This window comes from Thalassophryne amazonica, chromosome 2 (assembly GCF_902500255.1).
Source record: "Thalassophryne amazonica chromosome 2, fThaAma1.1, whole genome shotgun sequence".
Classification (NCBI taxonomy): Eukaryota; Metazoa; Chordata; class Actinopteri; order Batrachoidiformes; family Batrachoididae; genus Thalassophryne; species Thalassophryne amazonica.
The window spans coordinates 69,798,786-69,820,663 of record NC_047104.1 but is presented as its reverse complement, the minus strand read 5'-3'; positions in this window follow the sequence as shown (position 1 = coordinate 69,820,663).

Below are 21,878 nucleotides of genomic sequence, written 5' to 3'. Positions count from 1 at the left end.
CAGCTGCACTTATTGACGTATGTGTTTATGTCACAGGAAGAAACTTGTCATGCGCTGTTTACCCCCCCCCCCCCTTAGGACAAGTTTCACAATGTGGGTAGGGCTTTCTCCTAATAAAAAGAGTGAGCATGCGCAACAGTCCTCAGTGCTTTCAGTGGTACTACGTGTATGGACTGTTTGCACTCCTCGCGAGCTAAATTTGACTTTCTGTCTCACTGGTGTTTCTTGACTCTGTTTGTCTTGTTAAAAGTTTTAAGAATGTTTGGAGGCGAAAATACCCAACAGCAGGTTAAGAAGGTCATCAGCTTCGCTGGAGTTCAAACATCCCGTAATACTCCCAAAAGAAGGCATCGTAACACAACTGATACTTGACCATTACCATAAAAGAACACAGCACCAAGGCCGAGGGCAAACACTAAACGAACTCAGAGCCAATGGATACTGGATAATGGGTGCCAGCAAAGTGGTGGCCAAGCACATCAAGAGTTGTGTGACATGTAGGAGGATGCGGGGACGAACTGAAGAACAGCGCATGGCTGACTTGCCTGTTGATCGAATAGAGCCATCTCCTCCTTTCTCATACACAGGCATTGACTGTTTTGGCCCTTTCTACACAAAGCAAGGTAGAAAAGAGTACAAGAGGTATGGGCTGTTGTTAACATGTCTAAGCTCCCGGGCCATCCATATCGAGATGCTTGAAGATCTGACAACCGATGCATTTCTAAATGCATTGAGATGCTTCATAGCAATCAGAGGAACAGTCAGACAAATAAGATCTGACCAAGGTACGAATTTCATAGGAGCAAAGAATGAGTTGGGAAAGTGCTTGATGGAACTTGATAAGGAAAGGATCGCGACCTATCTAGCAAGAAAGGAATGTGACTTTCTCATGAATGTTCCCGAAGCCAGTCACATGGGAGGCATATGGGAGCGTCAGATACGGATGATCAGGAGCGTGATGAGCTCTGTCCTTGCTCAGGCTAAGGGACGACTGGATGACTCCTCATTAAGAACGTTCTTCTATGAGGCCATGTCTATAGTCAACAGTCGCCTGCTGACAACAAACACCCTCGCTGATCCCAAAAGTGCTGAACCCTTGACACCCAATCATTTGCTTACTTTGAAGCCTACGGTACTCCTTCCACCTCCTGGAAAGTTTGTTCAAGAAGATCTGTATGCAAGAAAAAGATGGCGCAAAGTGCAGTATCTCTCAGAACAGTTCTGGAGCAGGTGGCGCAGAGAATACTTAACCAACATCAGCCTTCGTCAGCAGTGGCATTCAATCAGACGAAACGTGCAGGTTGGAGATGTAGTCATTGTTAAGGATGAAAACACTCCTAGAAATGAGTGGTCACTAGCTAAAGTTGTTGAGGCTAAGGAAGATGATGGTCTCGTGCGAAAGGTAAAAATACAGGTTGGCCAAAATAAGTCAGGACCAAAAGGTGAGCGCTTAACACAACCTTCATTTCTTGAGCGTCCAGTCCAGAAATTAGTTGTGTTAGTTGAACATTATTCAAAATAGCTCAGCATTCACATAAAAATGAAAGGTCAGTTATTTAATATAACAGCCATTGATGGAAATTGAGTAAAGGTTGAGTTTGAAGTTATTAGAAAATTACAAGTTTATTTCTTTGAATATGGTGAAAGTAAACCTTTGTAATTTTGGTGGCAGTGTAGCGAACACAGTAACATAAGCTTTTTTCTTTGTGAATTTATTTATTTTATCTTTAATATCCATTTTATATTTTGTATATTTTTTGATTATTTTGTGCATACTTTGGGAAAATTGTTTGATTAATGTCACCTGATTACGTCAGCAGTTAGGTCATCACTTGGTCACGTGATACACTTGATGGAGAAATGTGAGTTTCATTTTAATAGTCAGTCAGTGTGTGCAAGCGGTATATGCAAAGACAAAAGACTGAAATATGAAGAAATGGACTTCTAGCAACTCCTAACCTTCAGGTTGGAGGCGCACACGGTATGGACATTTGAGTGACATATTCTTGTATTGTATGTGTGTAAATTATGGGTTTTTTTTTTTGAGAGCATTGATATTTTATGTAATAAGTGTCAGTTAAGCAATTCATAGATAGGACCATGACGGTTTCACTGATGTGTATTTGTCACCGTGTATTTATTTCAGTGTTCACGGTGGTCTTGGGCGTTTGTGAGACAGAAAATTCCTGTAATAAACCGTTTGAACCATCAGTTGGAGCGTGGCACTTTCAACAACCAGTTAAGAAAAGTTGGGAGCAGCTATAGTGTTTAAGGTGTTGTCACATTGTGTTTTAGCTGTTGTTACAAGAAGTTTTGGATTTGAAGTTTTAATTTAAGCAATGCTAACTGAATAATTCATTTGAAATATAAAGCTGTGAGACTCTTGTCCCTTATAGAGGGCAAAAATGCATTGGTGGGTGAGAGTGTTCATTTACTTATTTTGTGTGTCATTAAAGACTAAATGTTAAAAAGAGATTTAATGAACCTTAAAGAATTCTTATTATTATTATCATCATTATTATTATTACTATTAATCAAATTTAGTCATAATGTCTTTAGATGCTGTGACAGACTGGCGTCCTGTCCTGGGTGTACCCCGCCTCGTGCTCTATGATTGCTGGGATAGGCTCCAGCAATCATAGAGCACAAGGTGGGGATCCTTAATTGGACTACGCAGTTGAAGATAAGTGTGTGTGTGTGTGTGTGTGTGTGTGTGTGTGTGTGTGTGTGTGTGTGTGTGTGTGTGTGTGTGTGTGTGTGTGTGTGTGTGTGTGTGTGTGTGTGTGTCTTCATGTACAATTGCTCCAGAATTTATTATTTAATCTATCTAATGTTATCATCTTATTTCTTATTTGTCTCTGTGTGTGTGTGTGTGTGTGTGTGTGTGTGTGTGTGTGTGTGTGTGTGTGTGTGTGTGTGTGTGTGTGTGTGTGTGTGTGTGTGTGTGTGTGTGTGTGTCTTTATGTATAATTGCTCCAGAATTTATTATTTAATCTATTTAATGTTATCTTCTTATTTCTTATTTGTCCGTAGGTGTGTGTGTGGGTGTGAATGTGTTTGTCTGTATGTGGCCCCATGACGGACTGGTGTCCTGTACAGGGTGTACCCCCGCCTCTCACCCTATAACTGCTGGGATAGGCTCCAACCCCCCATGGCTCTTAACTGGAGTAAGCGGTTGAAGATGAGTGAGTGGGTATAGAAAATGGATGGATGGATCTGTTTTCACTTTACAACTGTAACAAGTTCCAGGTTGTTCTCTACAAAGAGATCAAATTCCGCCATCTAGTGTATACAGGTGGTAAGCGCAATGCACGGTTACATTTTTTTTTTTATTTGAATGATTTCTCTTTTTTACTTCTTACTACTTTATGGCTGTCCTATTAATAATCAATGGTGTTGATTTAAACATTTTAAATAATATAGATTAGGAGTGTGCAAAGACCTGGGAGCTTCTGGACAAATTGTTCATTTGGGCCACTAGAACTCAGCAGGAACAACCTGTAGAAAATGCTTTATTCTTGCAAATGAGAAATGATCAGCTAAAAAAAACACCTTTGTCAACTGTCAGCAGCACAACAATTTTTATAAATGACAAATCCTTTAACTCTCATTGGCACATGTTGTGACAGTAATCTATACCCCTGGAGTCCAAGCGGACCACGGCAAAACAACTTGTGTTTTAATACTATGAACGTTTTTAGGCCATGCTTCCAGGTGGGTGGGTGGGTGGGTGGATGGATGGATGGATGGATGGATGGATGGATGGATGGATAGATAGATAGATAGATAGATAGATAGATAGATAGATAGATAGATAGATAGATAGATAGATAGATAGATAGATAGATAGATAGTCTCAATTTAACAGGAAAATGGTCACGTATGAGAATGGCCACAACACATCCAAATTCAATCATTCCTATAAATTTAAAAGCCTCCTATATAAACCTCTGAATTGTCTATAAAACTGTCCAGATGGGTTTCAGAAATTGCAAGACTATCTATATTATTTTATTGCAAAAATAGAGAGGTTGTGAATTTTATTCCTCAGTCTACATATGTTTGTTTATGCCTATCATCTTATCACATACCTCAAGTTGTTACATACAGTATATCATCATCAAGTATATCAGACATATTTATCCAGCTCTAAAAGTCAACAAATAAGCCATATCTTTGCATCCTCTGGGTTTCCATTCAGCTTAATGTGGATCTTGCAGTTTGCTATCCAGGTGTCTTGTATTTTGTTCTCCTTCCTCAGGACACATGCTTGGCGGGCAATATACAGTTGAGCCCTTCAGCTTCCAGCCTTGCTTCAGGACTTCCACCTTTCATTTTCTGTTTACAAAATGCAGTATTATACAACCCCAATTCCAATGAAGTTGGGACGTTGTGTAAAATGTAAAACAGAATACAATGATTTGTAAATCCTCTTCAACCTATATTCAATTGAATACACCGCAAAGACAAGATATTTAATGTTCTAAATGATAAACTTTATTGTTTTTGTGCAAATATTTGCTCATTTTGAAATGGATGCCTGCAACATGTTTAAAAAAAAAGCTGGGACAGTGGTATGTTTACCACTGTGTTACATCACCTTTCCTTCTAACAACACTCAGTAAGTGTTTTTGAACTGAGGACACTCATGACTGGGTATAAAAGGAGCGCCCCAAAAAGTCTCAGCCGTTCACAAGCAAAGATGGGGTGAGGACAACAAAGTTTATCAGTTTGAACATTAAATATTTCAGTCATTTCAGTCAAAATTTTGATTTTTGTCACGTCTTTGTGGTGTATTCAGTTACTAAGTTGAAGAGAATTTGCAAATCATTGTATTCTGTTTTTATTTATATTTGACACAGCGTCCTAACTTCATTGGGGTTGTATCTGGACTTTTTTTTGTTCTTCCGTGCTAGGGCGTGACATGCCTCTATTTATATTTGTATTCCCTTTTTTGTCTAAAAATGCAATGACTTGTTCAATTGATTCAATATCACCGTAGGCAAAGTGTCCATACATGCAGCCCTACCATAGGACTGTGGTTTAGTACGCAGTCTGCTGACTATTAAGTCATTCATTCTGCTGTGTTTTTCCAAGTCATCAATTCTCTTTTCAAGCATAGAAATCTTTCAGTCTTTCTCCATATTCTGAGCTCCTTTATCTCACCCTATAAACCCATGAGTTCGTTCAGCTGTTTGGTCACAGTGGTGAGCTTGCCTGACATAAAGTTGAGGGATTGATGAGGACAACGAGCATGCAGATGAGCTTCCCTGAGACGGTTTCTGACAGTTTGTGCAGAAATTCTTTGGTTATGCAAACCGATTGTTTCAGCAGCTGTCTGAGTGGCTGGTCTCAGACGATCTTGGAGGTGAACATGCTGGATGTGGAGGTCCTGGGCTGGTGTGGTTACACGTGGTCTGCGGTTGTGAGGCTGGTTGGATGTACTGCCAAATTCTCTGAAACGCCTTTGGAGACGGCTTATGGTAGAGAAATGAACATTCAATACACGAGCAACAGCTCTGGTTGACATTCCTGCTGTCAACATGCTAATTGCACGCTCCCTCAAATCTTGCGACATCTGTGGCATTGTGTTGTGTGATAAAACTGCACCTTTCAGAGTGGCCTTTTATTGTGGGCAGTCTAAGGCACACCTGTGCACTAATCATGGTGTCTAATCAGCATCTTGATATGGCACACCTGTGAGGTGGGATGGATTATCTCAGCAAAGGAGAAGTGCTCACTATCACAGATTTAAACTGGTTTGTGAACAATATTTGAGGGAAATGGTGATATTGTGTATGTGGAAAAAGTTTAGATCTTTGAGTTCATCTCATACAAAATGGGAGCAAAACCAAAAGTGTTGCGTTTATATTTTTGTTGAGTGTATGTAAACTAACACGTTAATGTGAGGTGTGTCGTGTGTTGGTGTTTACAGATAAATGTGCTTTTGTAAAATATGCCATTTTTTATTTGTAAAAAAAAAAAGGGCATTTTCAAAAAAAAGCCAAGTTGTAATTAGATAACTGTCTGATATAACCGGTGTCAAAATAAATAGAACACTGCCAACTACTGATGCCATTGCGAGTTTTGGCTCTTTTTCAGCTGATTTTTCATTCGTGTGAGAATTTTTTGGATCGCACAGAGTTTCAGGTTAATCACACATCCTGCATTGTGTAGTATACATGGAGTAACGAGCTGCGTTTAACATCTCACGACCACCTCCTGATCTCCGATCGTATGGTCAGATGAAAATCAAACCTGTTTGATATTCTTGTGCCTGTGCAAGCACCACAGACCTGTCTTGTAATGTTTCTTTTTAACTTTGATGTCTCCCATCGAGAGTTTTTGTAAATTAAGATTGAAAAACAAGCTTCTGTTACATTTTGCTTCTGGAAACACGAGTCCGACATGTGATTTTTCAACGTACAATGTGTGTGAGAACATAAATCGGGCACTCTGAACTTTTACACCATGCGGTTCTCTGGTACAGTGTCTGCCCAGCTTCAGTCTGAGCACTGCCATGAACACTCCTGGCCAGTAGATGGCAGTAGAGACCTTAAATACTTGCCAAAACAAAATTCCAGATAATCTGTGTTGCTACTTGCTACATTTAAGATGCGTGGAATTAATTAAAAGCAAACACAAAAACAACATCTATAAACCCAGAGAATATATTCACGAGAGTTTTAGGCACTAGAGTTTAATACTGTTGTCCTGATCAGAGTGTCTCAAATGCATTCTCCTGTCGTGAACGTACTGAGATTACCGTACTGAGATTAACCTATCACCCATAATGCACTGCTGGGCACAGCATGCCCACACTAAAACCTTAAAAATTAGCGCATTACTTTAAAGCTAAAACATATATCTGATATTTTCACTTTATAAAACTTCAGAGTGACGTTAATTTAAATAACTTGTCTGAAATAAGTTTTGTTAAAATTTGAACCATAAGTTAAAAATGTATGCCTCTGTGTGTGTGTGTGTGTGTGTGTGTGTGTGTGTGTGTGTGTGTGTGTGTGTGTGTGTGTGTGTGTGTGTGTGTGTGTGTGTGTGTGTGTGTGTGTCCAGCTCTCCTCTGCATGTAGAGGATAGCTCTCCTCTGTTTGCAGAGGGTAAGACTACACATCTGTTCACCTTTGTTTACCACGGTCTTATTGGGTTATCGGAAGTGTGCCCACCACTGGTTTCAGCCTAATTCAGTTTAAACCAAATTTTTCATTTTTGTCACAAATTTGAGTTTGTGTATTGTCAAAAGTATGCCAGTGTATGACTCAGGCGCTGACATATGTTGAAAATATTGTACATGCCCAAACTTTTTTGAGGTACTCAATGCATTACAATGTATATTAGCGTGCTTCAACATGTTCTTAACTTATAAAAAACTAAAATCCATAACTTAATAGACGCATGCCTGCGTTTTTAATACGGTCCACATACGCTGGCTAAATCTTCAAGGTGTGACAGGAGTGTTAGACTTATATCTGGTAACCAATGACCCTGGCCAAAGTCTCCATGACAATACCAGTAAGTATATTACCAAATTGTGTCTTATTTCTTACATTTTAAATATTTCACGTTACTATTGTATCTGCTCTTTCAGTTTTGCTAATGCTCTTGTTGGGAAAGTGTAGTGACACGGACCCACAACAGGGGGTGTAAATGAATGGACAATGAAAATGCCAAACGATAACAATTTAATGTTGTGAAAATGTGCACAACGGAATACAGATACTGCTTTTAGGTAACAGCCAATTAAATAACAGGTGACGTGTGGACAGGCTCGAGGATAGGAGACGCCTGTCCAAAGAAGAGCCGGGCCCCACACGATTTCCACTGCCACGGAGACCTGCAACACACCGGAGCCGCCAAGTCCTGAGTCTCCAGGTGGCCACTGCCTCTAGCTGTTGGATCGGGTACTGCCGGCAGGAAGCACAAACAGGTTATGTGGGTGTGTGAACACCCAGCAACAGTCAGCAAAACTCACAGTTCTTTCCTGAGTGAAAAGTCCTCCACTCCCATGTAGCAGGAAAACAAAGTACGTGCAGTGCCTACTGTAACACTTAAGAAATTTAGGAGTGGAATCACCAACTCCTCCAAATTCCCACCAACCAGCTCCAAGCTGTCAGTTACAGAAGGTTATGACTGCAAAGAGTTTAGAATCCAATACGTGAGTGCGGCACAGAAACGGCTGAGAAGGTTACCTGTCGGGTAAGCTGATTTCTCAGCAGGGATGTGATGTCACTGCCAGGCTTTTATAGAAGGTGGTGATGATGGATGATTGGTGACAGCTGTCAGCTCCAGGCCCCTGGTGCTCCTGGTGGGTGACTGTGCCCTCTGGTGTTGGGCCAGCAGTACCTCCTCTTCTGGCAGCCCACACAACAGGACCCCCCCCCCCCCCCCCCCAACGGGCGCCTCCTGGCGCCTGACCAGGCTTGTCGGGGTGTCGGTTGAAGGAGTCGGCCAGGAGGGCCGGGTCCAATATGAAGCTCCTCTTCACCCAGGAGCGCTCTTCGGGTCCATAACCCTCCCAGTCCACCAGATACTGGAACCCCCGGCCCTTTCGATGGACGTCCAGGAGCCTGCGAACCATCCATGCTGGCTCCCCGTCGATGATCTGGGCAGGAGGCGGCACCAGTCCGAGGGTGCAGAGGGATGAGGTGTGGTGAGGCTTGATTCTGGAGACGTGGAAGACCGGGTGGATCCGCAGTGAAGCTGAGGCTGCCAGCTTCACTGCGGCGGTGCTGAGGACCTTGATTATGGGAAATGGTCCGATGTAGCGGTCCTTGAGCTTCTGTGACGCGACCTGGAGCGGAATGTCCTTTGTGGAAAGCCACACCTCCTGCCCGGGCTGGTATGCAGGGGCCGGGGTACGCCGGCGGTCTGCATGGTCCTTGGCCCTCGTCCGGGCCTTCAGCAGGGCAGAGCGGGCAGTGCGCCACACCGGACGGCACCTCCTGAAATGGGCCTGGACCGAGGGGGCCCCGACCTCTCCCTCTACGACTGGGAACAATGGGGGCTGATACCCCAAACACACCTCAAACGGGGAGAGGCTGGTCGCCGATGATATCTGGCTGTTGTGTGCGTACTCAATCCAGTCCAGATGGTGACTCCAGGCCATCGGGTGCGCGGAGGTTACGCAGCGTAGGGCCTGTTCCAACTCCTGGTTGGCCCGCTCTGCTTGTCCATTAGTTTGTGGGTGGTACCCGGACGATAGGCTCACGGTGGCCCCCAGTTCCCTACAGAAACTCCTCCAGACTTGTGAGGAGAACTGGGGACCACAGTCGGAGATGATGTTTGTCGGGATACCATGCAGACACACGATGTGGTGGACCAGGAGGTCTGCAGTCTCCTGGGCCGTCGGGAGCTTCGGGAGGGCCACAAAGTGGGCCACCTTGGAGAACCGGTCCACTATCGTCAGAATGGTGGTCATACCCTGGAACGCAGGGAGACCCGTGACAAAGTCCAGGCCTATGTGGGACCAGGGGCGACAAGGCACTGGCAATGGCTGGAGGAGTCCCTGTTCCTTTTTGTGGACTGCCTTGCCCCTGGCACAGGTGGTGCAGGCCTGGACGTATTCCCAGACGTCAGCTTCCATCGACGCCCACCAGAAGCGCTACCGGACCACTGCCATGGTTCTTCGCACCCCTGGGTGGCAGGAGAGCTTGGAACCGTGACAGAAGTCCAAGACTGCAGCTCTGGCCTCTGGTGGGACATACAGCTTGTTCTTAGGTCCATCTCCGGGGTCCGGGTGTCGTGTCAGGGCCTCCCTGACGGTCTTCTCCACGTCCCAGGTGAAAGGTTGCGACAACAGTGGACTCGGGGATGATGGTGTCAGGTGGATCCGACAGCTCTGTCTTGACTTCCTCTTCATGCACCCGGGACAGTGCATCGGACCGTTGGTTTTTGGTCCCGGGGCGATACGTGATTTGGAAGTCAAAATGACCAAAGAACAGTGACCAGTGGGCTTGCCTGGGGTTCAGACGCTTAGCGGTCTGGATGTATTCCAGATTCCGATGGTCAGTGAAAACCGTGAAAGGTACCGCAGCTCCCTCCAACAAGTGTCTCCACTCCTCAAGGGCCTCTTTCACCGCCAGAAGTTCCCGATTGCCGACGTCATAGTTCCTTTCAGCCGGGGTCAACCTGCGGGAAAAATAGGCACAAGGGTGGAGGACCTTGTCGGACTCCCCACTCTGGGACAGCACGGCTCCTATCCCTGAGTCAGAGGCATCCACTTCAACTGTAAACTGGCGGCTAGGATCAGGCTGCACCAGAACTGCCTGGCTATAGCCCTTTATGAACCTCTGATAGAAATTTGCAAAGCTGAGGAACTGCTGCAATTTCCTACGGCTTGTTGGTTGGGGCCAATCTCTCACCGCTGCAACCTTGGCTGGATCAGGTGCAACGGAGTTGGAGGAGATTATGAACCCCAGGAAGAACAAAGAAGTGCGGTGGAACTCACACTTCTCGCCCTTCACAAACAACCGGTTCTCCAATAACCGCTGCAGGACCTGACGTACATGCATGACATGGGTCTCAGGATCCAGGGAGAACATGAGAATATCGTCCAGGTATACAAAGATGAACCGATGCAGGAAGTCCCGCAAGACGTCATTAACTAAGGCTTGGAACGTCACGGGTGCATTTGTGAGGCCGAACAGCATGACCAGGTACTCAAAGTGACCTAACGGGGTGTTGAATGCCGTCTTCCACTCGTCTCCCTTCTGGATCCGAACCAGGTGATATGCATTTCTAAGATCCAACTTTGTGAAAATTTGGGCTCCATGCAAGGGCGTGAACACTGAATCTAACAGAGGTAATGGGTATCGGTTGCAAACCGTGATTTCGTTCAGCCCTCTGTAGTCAATGCATGGACGGAGTCCGCCGTCTTTCTTGCCCACAAAAAAGAAACCAGCACCCATCGGGGAGGTGGAGTTCCGGATCAACCCAGCAGCTAAAGAGTCCCAGATGTAGGTCTCCACTGATTCGCGCTCCAGACGTGAGAGGTTGTACAGCCTGCTGGACAGGTACTCAATGCCCGGGATCAAATCAATGGCACAATCGTACGGACGGTGCGGGGGCAGCGTGAGTGCCAGATCTTTGCTGAAGACGTCAGCAAGATCGTGGTACTCGGCTGGCACCGCTGCAAGATTGGGGGGGACTTGAACCTCCTCTTTAGAGGTCACACCGGGTGGAACCGAGGATCCTAAACACTCCCGGTGGCAGGTTTCGCTCCACTGAGCCACAACCCCAGATGGCCAATCAATCCGGGGATTGTGTTTTATCATCCATGGATAACCCAAAATTACACGGGAGGTATTTGGTGTTACAAAAAACACAATCTCCTCCCTGTGATTTCCAGACACAACCAATGTTACGGGCTGTGTCTGGTGTGTGATTAGTGGAAGAGGGGTGCCATCTAGTGCCCGTACCTTCAATGGTGAAGGGAGGGCCACTAGAGGGAGCCCTACTCCCTTTGCCCATCTGCTGTCCAGCAGATTCCCTTCCGACCACATGTCCACAAGTGCTGGGGCGTGAAGGGTTAAATCCCCACTTAGGATCGTGACTGGGATTCATGCAGATTTGCGTGCACTCCCCACGTGCGTGTTGTGATCCACCCTTAGCCCAGTCTCTAAGGGCGAGTGTTGTGGTTTTGACCGTTTGGGGCAGTTTTTCTGCGTGTGGTCGGTTGAACTGCAGTGAAAACACTCCCCACGGGACAGCCTCCTTTGTCTCTGATCTGACTTTCTTTTGGCCCTGCTCGTTTCCCTGGCAACGTCAGCAGGGGGAGCTGTCATCACGTGGAGTGCCCTGGCTTTGGAGCGTGGGGAAGATCGGCTCCCTTTTGGACCCGGAAAGAAGAGGGACAGCTCGTGCCTGACCACGCCCTTCGTCTCGCTCCCGTCAGCATTCTGCTAATCGGTTGTCTAACTGTATTACCAGGTCGATAAGCCCGTCTAAATCCCGCGGCTCGTCCTTTGCCACCAGGTGCTCCTTAAGGACCAGAGACAGTCCGTTTACAAAGGCGGCACGGAGCGCAACAATATTCCAGCCAGCTCTCGCTGCCGCGATGCGGAAGTCGACTGCATGCTCCGCTGCACTCCGACACCCCGTCTTATCGACAGCAGCACACTTGAAGCGGTCTCGCCTCTAGTAGGGTGATCGAACACCTGTCTGAACTCCCTCACAAACTCAATGTATGCTGATAGAAGCCGTGAGTTCTGTTCCCAGAGCGCCGTAGCCCAGGCGCGTGCCTCACCTCGAAGCAGATTTATAACATAAGCCACCCGGCTGGAATCCGACACGTACATGATGGGACGCTGTGCAAAGACGAGCGAACACTGCATCAAGACGTCTGTGCACGTCTCGACACAACCTCTGTACGGTTCTGGAGGGCTTATGTATGCTTCAGGGGACGGGGGGGGGGGGCGTTCGTTGAATGACCAATGGAATGTCTATATTCGGCACCAGGTCAGCAGGAGGAGGTGCTGCAGCTGCGCCCTGCGCGCGCGCTTCCACCTGCGCGGTGAGAGCCTCAATCCTCTGATTGAGTATGATGTTCTGCTCGATTACTAAGTCCAACCGAGCAGTAAAGGCGGTTAAGATCTGCTGCAGCTCACCTAACGCGCCTCCTGCTGGCGCCTGTGCATCTTGCATTTCCATTGATTGTTCAATCGATGGTTGACGCCCCTCGGGATCCATGATGTATGGCCGAGAAATCCTGTTGGGAAAGTGTAGTGACACGGACCCACAACAGGGGGCGTAAATGAACGGACAATGAAAATGCCAAAAGATAACAATTTAATGTTGTGAAAATGTGCACAACGGAATACAGATACTGCTTTTAGGTAACAGTCAATTAAATAACAGGTGACGTGTGGGCAGGCTCGAGGATAGGAGACGCCTGTCCAGAGAAGAGCCGGGCCCCACACGATTTCCACTGCCAACGGAGACCTGCAACACACCGGAGCTGCCAAGTTGTGAGTCCCCAGGTGGCCACTGCCTCCAGCTGTCGGATCGGGTACTGCTGGCAGGAAGCACAAACAGGTTATGTGGGTGTGTGAACACCCAGCAACAGTCAGCAAAACTCACAGTTCCTTCCTGAGTGAAAAGTCCTCCACTCCCAGGTAGCAGGAAAACAAAGTACGTGCAGTGCCTACTGTAACACTTAAGAAATTTAGGAGTGGAATCGCCAACTCCTCCAAATTCCCACCAGCCAGCTCCAAGCTGTCAGTTACAGAAGGTTACGACTGCAAAGAGTTTAGAATCCAATACGTGCGTACGGCACAGAAACGGCTGAGAAGGTCACCTGTCGGGTAAGCTGATTTCTCGGCAGGGATGTGATGTCACTGCCAGGCTTTTATAGAAGGTGGTGATGATGGATGATTGGTGACAGCTGTCAGCTCCGGGCCCCTGGTGCTCCTGGTGGGCGACTGCGCCCTCTGGTGCCTGAAGCTCGCCTTCAGGCAGGGCGCCCTCTGGTGTTGGGCCAGCAGTACCTCTTCTTCTGGCAGCCCACACAACAGCTCTCTTCTGCTGTTATTCTAACTAGACTACCAGGACAAATGACTGGCTCTTCAGATTGGATAGTTTTATTACACTTTTGAAACATTAACCATTCTACACTTTTTCTTTAATAAACATTTGTCAAAATACATAAAATTGTAGTTGTTCCCATTTTTTTATTTCATAATGATAACATTTAATGATCTTTTTCTTCTTCTTCTTTTTACCTCTAAGTTCATTTCAGAAATCTGGTCACCTTATGTTAACAAAAAGTGCGAGACCCCTACCACTACGTTTGCCACTTAGCTTGGATTTCTGTCTGCTCTCACCAATGTAAGGCCAGATTGCGCCAAGTTGTAGTTCTGAATGCTGGTGGGCCAGGTTTCCGTGAAGCGCAGTAAACTGCAATCCCTGTATAACTTCACATTCTTCACCAGGACAGCCAGCTCATCCATCTTATTGGCCAGTAAGGAATAGCCGGTTTGAACTTCTACTATTTCTCCAGGGGCCGAGCCTTAATCTTAGCACCAGCTCTGCTTCCACGATTGTGTCTCAACAGCTCCTCTGGTATCGGGTGAGTCTTGTCAGCATGGGTACTTGTCCACAGTGAGAGCAGCTGATCCCTTGTGTAAACAAAGTTCCAACTACTATGTTGCAGTCTAGATGATAAGTTGGCAATATCAGGTGAATCATACATTTTGTGCAGTGGTGGGCACAGTTCCGATAATCCGATAACCAATAATTATCGAAGATAATGTTTTCATTATCGGATTATCTTTTTAGATAATCTTATAAATTTAGAACGATAACGTGGTAAATAAAGTTGAACAGCTACAAACATTTATAAAATTTTAAATCAGTTGAACACCTACCTGTTAAATGTTTCGTAGCTGATGTGTAGTTCTACCCTCTGCAAAACAGAGAAGAGCTGCTTCAAGAAGAAACCGCTCTGTCCTCTGCAGTCAAAGAACTGCCCCCCCCCCCCCCCCCAAAAAAAAACCTAATTTCTTCTTTCTTCTTCTCTGGGTTTATAGATGTTGTCATTGTGTCTGCGTTTATTAAATTCCACGCATCTTAAATGTAGCAGACACAGATTATCTGGAATTTTGTTTTGGCAAGTTTTCAAGGACTCTACTGCCATCTACTGGCCAGTAGTGTTCATGGCAGTATTGGCCCTGAAGCTGGGCTGATATATTTTCAATCACTGTACTCAGCTACAGCTCAAACTGTACCACAGAATCGCATGGTGTAAAAGTTCGGAGCACACGATTTATGTTCTCACACACATTGTACGTTCAAAAACCACATGTCGGACTCATGTTTCCAGAAGCAAAACGTAAACATAAGCTTTTTATTCAAACTTAATTTACAAAGACTCTCGATGGGAGTACGGAATCCCAGAGAGGTCACTTAAAGTGATTTTTTTTTTTAACCCGGGAGAGGTCACTTAAAGTGATATTTTTCATGGCCATGATTATTTGTGCGCACGATTTCCTTTAATTGAGCCCACAAATTAATAAAATGTGCTCTCAAATTAGTAAAACGTGTGCACGTTTTCCTGGCTGTGATCATTTGTGCACACGTTTTCCTTTAATTGAGCCCTCGAATTAATAAAACATGTGCACGTTTTCCTTTCATTCAAAATTAACTTCATAATATGACCTAAATTGTCATCCTCACGACAGGAAGACGCTTCGCCCTCAGCATCCTTTTTAATGTGCTTAAACTCCAGATGATGCCATGCTGGGCAGCTAGAGTTCTCTATATGTCCTTGTGCGCCCAAACCATGATGATACACTCTGACCAGATCCATTTCTAATAGGGAAATGTATTACACAGTCTCCTGGTTTGTTGGCTACTAGCCACCATTTATGTGTCAAGACAATATTGAGTGCACGTTTTACAAATTGTGGCCACGTTTAAGTAAATCGTGCCCTTGTTTTACTCAAATGATGCTTAAAACGTGCGCACATCATAAAACGTGCGCACAATATAATAAAATGAGCGCACATTCTCTCCACATGTAAAACATTTTGCGATGACATTTCCAGGGCTCCATAAAAATGCCTGTTTTTACAAATAAAAAAATGGAATATTTGATGAAAGCACATTTATCTGTAAACACCAACACACGACACATGTCACATTAACGTGTTGGTTTACATAATGAATGACTCAATCAATCACTGTTTAGCGGAGGCACATTTTACCCAGAATCCTTTGCAATCTGTCTGTGTTTGTTACAAAACTTCAGAATTAGTGCATTATTCAACATTAAAAAAATATATGTTATATTTTAACTTTGTACAAATGACAGAATTGACATTAATGGAGTTATCAGTTATCATTTTATTTATACACCAAACCATAACTCAGCATTGCTTTATTTTCCAAGACTGCTGCCTGACCGGAGCGTTGGGATTTTGGGTAGAGAGTTGAGCTTTGTGGTTTCTTTCAGCATGCTTCTGTGCTGGATGCCATGTAGTAAACAAACGCTTCCAGCAGGGGGCAAGATATTCAAAGACAGACGTGCTGGCTCATTGTTTGGGTCTGTTGTTGCTTTTGATGCTACCAGAAGCAATCATAGTGTTAAAACTCAAATTCAGCTTGTTAGTAAATGTACCAGAGACAATACTGGAATTTATTGGTTATCTGTAACTTCTGATACATTTTTGGGTGGTTTATCGTTTTATCTTTAAGATAACTTTTCAGTTATCTGAAAACACTATGTAACAAGTTTTTATTTTTGTTTTGTTCCTGGGTACACAGTGTGTTTTCCTAACCTGTTATGCCTTAAATAAATAGGAAATAGCTGTTATTCCACAGAAACGTTGCTTCTGTGATCAGGACAATGATATTTTGAAATTTGTCTGTTTTCAAGAATATTCTCGATTCGACTTCACTACTACTGAGTAGTCTTCTACAATATTCTTTAACTGCTAGAACTGTCCAGAATTTTCTAGAAGTTTCCAGAATTATCTAGAAATTTCAAGAAACTTTTAGAACTTTCTAGAACGTTAAAAAAAAATAAAATCAAAGTTTGTGCTGAATGTAGTCATTTTTCCATAGACTTTAGACATAAGCAGTTGAAATATAACACTTAGAAGCCAGGAACAAAAATTGTGTTACATAGTGTTATCTGTTATCGAAGTTAAATTTTTGGTTATCTGTGCCCACCACTGATTTTGTGATACAAACATGCTTGTTGGCATGGTAATAGAGATGACCTACTGAGTATTTTCAGACACAGTGACAGGCTGAAAGTGCTCCCTGGTAGCAGGTGACACCACCGACATAGACAATGTAGGTGGTATACTGTTACAAAATAATGGCTACAGTTAATTTAAGGTACACATTTTTCTCTCAGACTGTATTTTTAACCTGGTCTCACGGCAAGTCGTGATTCAACAGCACGAAATATACATTAATCTATTGGTTCGTGATATTGTGACGAAAAGCGCCTCATTTTCGTCATGGCAGCACAAATTCATTCTAATTCATTCCGTGATGGCTGCATGAAATTAAAAGTGAAGTGGGGGGGTCGGGGGTGTTTATGGTTAGGGTGGGAGGAAGGAGTAGGATTAGGTTATGGTTAAGGTTAGGGTCGGGGGTAGGAGTAGTGTTAGTAATAGTGAGTTTAAAAAAAGTCACGAAAATTTGACTCATTTCATCATGGGAGCACGGAAAAAAAAATGTGAGACTGGGCTGGTATGTGCTTGTGAATACTGGCATTTCTATATGTCTATCGCTTTTTCTATTTATCTGTCCATCCATCCATCCATCTGCTCATCTGTTAATAGCTGGTTGTTAAGAAGGACAATTTCTCAGAATCTGTGTTAATTGTAGGTACATAATATACTTGTATTCTACATTCATCTCCCTCTGGATATATATCCAGAGGGAGACAGATAAATAGAAAAAGCGATAGACATATAGAAATGCCAGTATTCACAAGCACATACCAGCCCAGTCTCACATTTTTTTTTCCGTGCTCCCATGATGAAATGAGTCAAATTTTCGTGACTTTTTATATATATATATATATATATATATATAAAAATTTTATATATATATATATATATATATATATATATATATATATATATATATATATATATATATATATATATATATATATATATATATATATTGTTGTGTGGGCCGCCAGAAGAGGAGGTACTGCTGGCCCACCACCAGAGGGCGCCCTGCCTGAAGTGCGGGCTTCAGGCACGAGAGGGCGCTGCCGCCACGGACACAGCCGGGGGTGACAGCTGTCACTCATTATCTCATGACAGCTGTCACCCATCTACACTTCATCATACTACTGCATAAAACCCGGACGTCATCTCCACCTCATTGCCGAGATATCATCTACCTGTGAAGGTAATATTCTCTGTTGTGTCTGAACTTAACACTAACTTTATAGTCTGAACTTCTTTGCAGCCGTTTTCCTGTGGGTGTTGCCTTATCTGTGGGATTGGCGTTTTGGTGTGATCAGCGACGGCTTCGCTTAACACCCCAACCAGATAAGTGGTCAGACAGGAGCTGCATGAGTGTGTGATTGGAGGTGGAGGTGACTTTCCACCTTCTGACTGTTTTTGTTACTGGGTGTGCACACACCCACATCTCACTGTTTGTGCTCCTCGCCAGCAGTACCAGATCCGACAGTTGGGGACGGTGATCACCTGGGAATTCGGGACTTGGCGGCTCCAGTATTCACCGGATTCGGTGGCGGCGGAAATCGTGTGGTTCCGGCTCTTCTCAGGACAGACGTCTTCTATCCTCGAGCCTGCCCACACGTCACCTTTGTGTATTGACTGCTATCAGATTCTGAGATTGTCTGTATATTCGTTGTGCACATTCACAACATTAAATTACCTTTTGGCTCATCTATTGACCGTTCATTTGCGCCCCCTGTTGTGGGTCTGTGTCACTACACTTTCCCCAACATTTTTTTTTTAGATTTGACCTTTGACCTTTGTCATGTGACCATGTGACCTATAGGAACAAAATGTCATGGTCAACTGTGGACCAGGTGTTAGTGGAAACTAAAGCAGTGCATGCTAAATTTTTTTTGGAAATCATAATGTCAATTCTAATTTACCAATAAATATAGACGGTGTCGAAATAGATAAAGTGTCAGAAGTCAAATTTTTAGGGATAACCATCGATAGTAAATTAAGCTGGAAGTCTCATATCAGCCACATACATAAAAAAGTTTCCAAGAAAGTCTCTATTATGTACAAAGCAAAATATTTTCTGGATCATAATGCATTATATTTATTGTATTGTTCTTTAATCTCTCCTTACTTAACATACTGTATAGAAATCTGGGGTAACAATTACAAAAGTTTGCTACATCCCCTCTGTATAATCCAAAAGCGGGCAATAAGAATCATCTATAAGGTAGGATATCTTGATCACACAAATAGTCTATTTTTGCAATCCAAATTGTTGAAAATGCTAGATCTAGTTAATTTTTACACTGCATAATTATTATATAAAGCCAGTAAAAACTCATTACCCAGTAATATTCTGAGTCTCCACCCAGAGAGAAGGAAGCTATAACTTCAGGGGATGTGGTAACTTTAAAGTCAAGGCAGTGAGAACTAGCAGGAAAAGTTTGTGTGTGTCCGTGTGTGGCATTAAGCTGTGGAATAGTTTGGCACCTCAGCTCAAGCGATGTCCTAACATCCATCAATTCAAAAAAAGATACAAAGAAATGGTTCTGTTGAAATACATGAATGAGGAGAGAGGTGCGTGATCGTCATGTCTTTTTAATTTATTTCTAGTTAATTTACCTTTGCTTTTTTGCCTTGTCAGCAATAGAAGGGGTCTCGCTAGGACACACAAACTTTCATAAAATACCTGGAATTATCCTGTACATCAATTTAATTATATATATCATAGCCATAATTGTAAACTATATTATAAAAAAAAAATAATAATAATGATAATAAAATCTTACTATATGTTTGTTAATATAATAGATGTTAACATATTTGCATAATACCTGTTATTGCCGGTGTTGTAACCATGGTCAAAAGTATTGTTTTTATACATCATGATCCTGTAGTTGAAATGCTAGTCAAATAGAAGTATGGTGATGATGGTAATAACTTAGAGAGAGGGGGAAACATGTATATGTATGTATGTATATATGTATGCGTATATATATATATGTGTATGTGTGTGTATGCGTGTGTATGTATGTATATATGTATATATGGGTGTGTATGTATGTATGTATATATGGGTGTGTATGTATGTATATATACATATATGTATATTTATGTTTACATTTATATAAATATGTACATATGTAAGTTTATTGATACATAAAAAGACTTTTCCTTTTCTTTCCTCCTTGTTTCTCCCTCTTACATCACTTACATCATTATCACCAGATCAGGGTCGGCAAGTGGGGGTCTGTTGCTCAAAGGTCTCCCCTTTCTGCCAGCAGACTCCAAAACCTTGTCTTTTAACGCAGAGCCTAGGACATTCAGCAAAGGGTGGACCTGTGTCAGGGGGCGACCCCTCTCTGGCAGCAGGTTTACAGGAGATTTTTTAATGAAAGACGTGCGGGCGGATTGCAGCGTCGGCTCGCAGCCGCCGCGACGCTCCGCCACAGGAAAAACACCTCTGTTGGAAGCCTTAAGGACAAGTTGGAACATGTCCAGCTGTTAAACAATTTCTCATATACTCACTCCACTGAAAGCCATCAAAAGCCGCCTGGATTTTACAAATGGTTATCAACACGGAGGTGTTTTTCCTGTGCCGCTGCACCGCGCTGGCTGCGTCCCGACGCGCGGACCCGTCCGCACGTCTTTCATTAAAAAAAATCTCCTTTAACAGTGGAATATCCGGATAAAATGCTGAAACCGACTTCTTCTGAAACGTCTCTGTTCTCTCATGACGTCCTGGATCAATAGAGCCTGAAATGTGGAGGTTTTCAGCTTGAAACAGGCTGATGATGGCGCCTGAGAGCGCTGCGTGACGTCTCGCACTGTGGGAAGTCCTTAAAGCGACAGTATCACCTCAAAATCTCTGATCAGCCGTTAAAATTTTCACTGAAAACCAGCTTAATTTTTCGAACCGTGTCCACTTCGATGTGTCTCACAGGTTTAGAAAAAATTTTGATCAAACAAAGCGCCAGTCTCTCAGCAACTTCTCAGACAAAGGAATTCCGACGAGGGGCTGGACGACTCCTCCCACAAGGAGTGCTCACAGGCGAATGACGTCACCAACAGGCGTGGAAAAACTCACGCATGCGCATGAGGGTTCAAGCATGTCTGACGTAAAAACATATGAATGAAATCCATATAGTTTTTGAAAAAAATAAAAAGGACCTATACTTTATGGACAGACCTCGTACTTTGCATCTTTTAATGCACCACACACATGACAAATGGGGAAGGAGGGGAAGGGGAAAAAAAAAAGAAAATAATAATGATAATGATAAATTAATAAAAAAGTTAAGGTAATTAAATTAATAAAATAAAATGAATGTAGCATAATTGTATATATGTATATGTATTATGTGTATACATGTGTGTATAGGTGATGTATGTGTGTATTTTGTGTATGTATGTTCGCATGTATGATGTGTGTATATATATATATATATATATATATATATTGAGACTGAATTACCATCGACACACACAAGAATAGTCCTTTTAAATAGTCATTTTCTGAGTAAATGTGGGGAATTTATTGACATATGAAAATGGCTTAAAGGAATGACACCAGCAATATCAATAGCAATTTAAAAAAATGGTAGTAATAATAATAATAGAAATAAAAAAAAAAAAAACAAAAAAAAATTTTTTTGATTGACAATAATTATTGTCATTATTACTGTCTATTATGGTGGGAATTGTTTTTATCATCATCATCATTATTATTATTATTATAGATACTCATCACTAATATATGATATCAATTACATAGTAATAAAAAAGGAATATTGGTCACACTCGGTAGTCGTAATAACGTATGGGTATTTGGGGGTGGGATTAAATAAGTTCATCTCCATCCCACCCCTTTTCGGGTTAAGTGCGCGGGTATGTATGCGTGTATGTTTGTATCTCCTGTTCTTTTCAACCCAATGTGGGTAAATGTAGATGTCAAAGAAATGCTTATTTTGTAAAACTCAAAATAAATGATCAATCAGTCAATATGTATGTATATGTACGTGTATGTGTGTGTGTATATATGTATATGCATATATGTAGTATGTATGTGTATATATGTATACGTGTGTGTGTGTGTGTGTGTGTGTATGTATATGTGTGCGTGTATATATATGTGTATATGTGTAGGGGTATGTATATGTATGTGTAGGTATAAATGTATGTATGTGTATATAT